At 38.2% G+C, this 5,040-nt stretch overlaps 1 non-coding gene across 1 annotated transcript; it reads left to right on the top strand.

Moving 5' to 3' along the window:
• Positions 1-731: 731 nt before the first annotated feature.
• On the top strand, positions 732-838 carry Gm25875. Its single transcript, XR_003951737.1, has one exon. It is a non-coding gene; the product is annotated as a U6 spliceosomal RNA (small nuclear RNA).
• The last annotated feature ends 4,202 nt before the right edge of the window (positions 839-5,040 follow it).

Here is a 5,040-nt window from a genome sequence, read left to right on the forward strand (position 1 = left end):
CCCATGTGGAGAAAGATTTATGAGCCTTCCAGACTAGGCTGCTCGGCATGTCTTTGTACTGCATCAAACTTGGGCTCTGGAGAAGGGATGGTGAAGACGAAGGCAGATATTTACCATCTTAATCCTTTTATAGCTTCTCATTTTATAGAAAACCAATATTAAGAGTTACTATAGTTATTATTCCTGGGGTCAACTATTCCCCAAACCTGCTTTTAATCTTCTATTTACTGATTCTTAGGACAAGAAAACTTTCACAGTAGAAAGCAACCAACCAATCACTGAACGAATAAAATAACAAGAGAAATGCAGGAAGAAATATAGAAATATATTTGTTGGCAATGTGGGTCAAATGAAAATGTAGCATAGAAGTATGAGTGTTAAAAAATTTAAAACTCATATAATCCTAACAAAAATGGGGTTCAAACTTGGGCCTGTATCAGAAACCATGGAAGGCTTTCCAAACAACTGAGTTCCACCCTCATAATTTAAAAACCAAGACAAAGCACTGGGTCTGGGATGAAGTCTAAGTCTCTTCACCTTCATGGATGAAGGCTGCTCCTTTTCAAGAGCCTGTTAGTAACTTTTCCTTGACCATCAACAAAACTCCCCTTAAAATGCAAAGAATTATTGAAACACACGTATTTTTAAGAGATCTGGGAGATTCTGCCTGTCACTCTCAGGAAATTTGTTAATAAGAGTTTTTGAAAATTGGATCACCATTTATTTAATTAATGCTTGTTTTGGCAGCACATTTACTAAAATTGGAACCACACAGAGAAGATTAGCACGGCCCAGATGCAAGAATGACATGGAAATACTGCAAGTGATCCATTAGTCTGGAGACCTTTTACACCATTAGTTGAAATGTAAAATGGTGTACTGCTATGAAAACTAGTGTGTCTGCACACCCTGGGAAGCCAGAAGAGGGTCTCAGATTCCCTGAAGCTGCCATTACAGAGGGTTCTGAGCCTCTTGATGTGGGTATTAGGACTGAACTCTGCTCTTCTGAAGGAATAGTGCATACTCTTAACCACCTAGCCATCTGACCCAAGTACTTTTTTTTCAATTTTTTATTAGATATTTTCTTCATTTACATTTCAAATCCTATCCAAAAAGTCCCCTATACCCTCCTCCCACCCTGCTCCCCTACCCACCCACCTCCACTTCTTGGCCCTGGTGGTCCCCTATACTGGGGCATATAAAGTTTGCGAGACCAAGGGGCCTCTCTTCCCAATGATGGTTGACTAGGCCATCTTCTGCTACATATGCAGCTAGAGACATGAGCTCTGGGGTACTGGTTAGTTCATATTGTTGTTCCACCTATAGGGTTGCAGACCCCTTCAGCTCCTTAGGTACTTTCTCTAGCTCCTCCATTAGGGGCCCTGTGTTCCATCCAATAGATGACTGTGAGCATCCACTTCTGTATTTTCCAGGCACTGGCATAGTCTCCCACGAGACAGCTATATCAGGGTCCTTTCAGCAAAATCTTGCTGGCATGTGCAATAGTGTCTGTGTTTGGTGGCTAATTATGGGATGGATCCCTGAAAGGAGTTACAGAGACAAAGTTTGGAGCTAAGTTGAAAGGATGGACCACCCAAGTACTTTTATAAAGTGTTGGTGACAAATTAAATTGAGGCTATAATCTTGTCTGTGATGTGACCTGCAAATAATGATTTTTGGAAGCTCCTCAGATGGTAGTCAGGGCTGTCACGCATTGCTAGATCTGTGATTTGCACTTGGGGAAAGTTGTAAAAATGTTTTTGAACATTATGTCAAACTTATACATGCTCAGGATCTTTTTCCTCTCATTACCTCTGGTGAGTCTGATTGCCACTTCTTTTACTAAGTGGAGAATTATAGCATTAAATGGTTCTTAATGCCTTTCAAACAAAATGCATACATCTCTTAGTTTTAGAAAGTTACATTCACTATAGGCTCAATCCATCCACGTGATCAGAATCTTTTTTGAGTCAAAGACATTCCTAACTTTGGTCACCCATCTGAGGTTTCCACTTGAGTGCTTTGGTTTTCAGATGAAACATGGCATTGTGTTTAACATTAAGCTATTAAACTAAAGTTCTATCTTCTTTTTTTATGCATTGAGTTCGATAATGCATGAATCAGTTACAGGATAAGTTGAAGGACAAAGGGATAAAGTTTCATTATAAATGAATATTTGTGTGGCGGGATTAGCTTCTGTTAAGGGGGTTTACTCTAATTTTCCATAAAGTTTGGTGTTGTTAAAGGTTAGGCAGACAATCCTGAGGAAATCAGTCCCCAAAGTCACTCACTGAGAGCTAGTTGAGATTTTTATGAGATCAGAAATTTGGCATCAGAAAACCCAAGGAATTGCCAACGTAATGCTGTTTAATATTAATTAAACTTAATATAACTCAATATCTGTTTCTCAGATATCCCCAGGCAGAATACCAGAGAAGGAAGAAAAATCATGTTCACAACATATATATTTAAATTGTAGAATCATAAGTTTATTCATAATTACATATTCATTTTATGTAAAATGTTATCATATATTCTAGATTTCTGAATATTTCCAGAGTAACTGAAGAAACTGAATGAGTGTACCAAGTCACTATGTCTGCAAAGTGAGACTACCTGGGAAAATCCACATGAAAAGATTCCGACGCTTATGTCTCACAAATCCAAATTCTCAGTTCCCTTAGAAAATGAAAACAGTGCTGTATGGCCAGCACAGTAGGCATTCAGGAGTGGGAGTAATTAAAATTGGAAGAGGGTTTGCGAGAAGACATCATGGAGGAGACGAGTTTCCAACTGAGAAACATTTCCTGAGGTGGGCAGATAGGAAAGTTCTCAGTAGCACTCAAAGGACAAGCAGCATCAGGGCTTGGACATCTTTCCCTTTAGAGAAGATGCTCTTACCTGATACCTGAAATGGAAATAGTACTGTCCTTCCTTATCTGAGCAAGCACACACTATTATATTAGGGCAAGAAACATCCAATTTCTATTGAGCACCTCTGCTGCTTTTAAACTTAGTGTTTCTAAGAATTACAAAATGGAACATCATTAAACTGTGTATGGTATTGAATTAGCGTTTCACAGTCAGGCTATAGCAGACACCAGCACTGCCATTCATGTGGAAGATAAAATAGAGGAAGCCAAGGAAAGAGCCTTGGGGAGCCTGGATGCTTATTACACTGTGAAATATTCCATAGATTTTAGGTTTCAATCTATACAGAATAAGGTAAAATACATATTTTAAAAAACAGGTTACTAATTATTGTAGTGGAGTGTTTTGAAAGTATTTGATCTTCAGATGAGATCATAATTTATTAAATATAATATAAGCCTGAAGAATGTGGCTGCATAAGAATTATGTAGCAGAGAACTGGGAACATGGTTCTGAGAGTAGGATGGCTTGCTATGCAAGCATAAAGACTTCAGTTTGAAACCCAAGAACCCACATAAAGAGCTGTTCAGGAACCCTAGCATTTTGGGGCAGAGACAGGAAGATTATGTGGGCTGGTTGAACAGCCAGCATAGATAGAATGTAAAGCTTCTAGTTTACTGAGAAGCTCTGTTTCAAGGCAAGAGACGGAGAACCATTGAGGAAGACTTCTGATATCTGTGCACATAGCCACAAACTTATGTTTAATATACACTCATGTGTAACGATAAGCAAAGGAAATGAATCTTACAATGGAACCAGCATACTGTGCAGGTTGTGTTATTGGCTGCCACCAATATATTAAGGTTGGTGTTCTCTGAACATTGAGGGAAATGGCCTTGAAAATCTAAGGAAGCCAAAGTAGCCAGGATTTATAGAAGTAAGTACTGGATTAGAGAAGGAAACCTCAGAACTTCAGAAAGTCTCACTTCTAGTCCTGGGTTAAGTTCTACTCAGTGCATACTTGTGAAAAAATATGGAGAGTTGAGGGACATGCAGCTTCTAATATCAAAGACATCCGTAAAGCTAAGGAAAGGGTGAGGGGACTCTCAATGTAATTCAAGACACCTGTGCAAAACTTACAGCTATTTGCTCTTTAGATCAGGACTAGCAAGCTCCCAGGGCTACCTGTGTCCACTCCCTGGTGCTGAGCATATAGGAATATGCAACTATAACTGACATTTTACATTCATGCCGGAGATTAGAACTCAGCTCTCAAGCTGCACAGGAAGTGCTTTTAGATACTGGGCCATCTACTCATGAGAACCCCAATTTCTTGATGCTCACAAATAGATAAGTAGTGTTTACCAGCTTATCTTTATTCATTTCAAGATGAATGTATGTAAGGGTGCTGTAAAAGGGCAAAACCCATCCAATTCTAAAATAGCATGAAAAAACAGGTATACTATGTAATCAATTTGTCTAACATGTCTGTCTATCTATCTATCTATCTATCTATCTATCTATCTATCTATCTATCATCCATCATCTATCATCTATCTATGTATATCTCATATGAACAAAATATACTGTGGCATATATTACAAGTTCTTCAAAAATGGGAAAATTATGGAAATGTGATAAATTCTCAAGAAAAAAGTGTGCCTAAGAAAGTTCACTTGTAGAATGTAAGATTGCAATCCAGAGTTTGAGGTTAACGACTACTATTGGAGGGTAACATGTATGGAAGACAGAGACATAATCCAATGAACTAGTAATTAATACTCTTATTTTGTGCTTTAAATTACTTGATTATTATCAGTGTGTCTTCATGTGTGTACACATGTACCGTACTGTGCATGCAGAGGTCAGAGATAACCTTTGTGGAGTCAGTTCTCTCTACATTTTCATGGATTTTTGTCAGGCAAACACCTGCACCCACTGAGCCATCTTGCTGGCTCTGTGATTAATATTCTCAACCAAGATTTGCACTGTGGTTTATTTATTTTTTGCTTTGTAGGTGTCTGGGAGAAATAGTATGTGGAGACTATGAAGTTTAAAGTATGACACTTATATTAAGAATTTTATAATAGTAAAAATTATATGTGAGTTTCAAGCCGTCCCTAAACAAAGCCCAACACTACTCACAACAATGCTTTCCTTTACAATAGA

This window comes from Mus musculus, chromosome 15, assembly GCF_000001635.26.
Source record: "Mus musculus strain C57BL/6J chromosome 15, GRCm38.p6 C57BL/6J".
NCBI classification, from domain to species: Eukaryota; Metazoa; Chordata; class Mammalia; order Rodentia; family Muridae; genus Mus; species Mus musculus.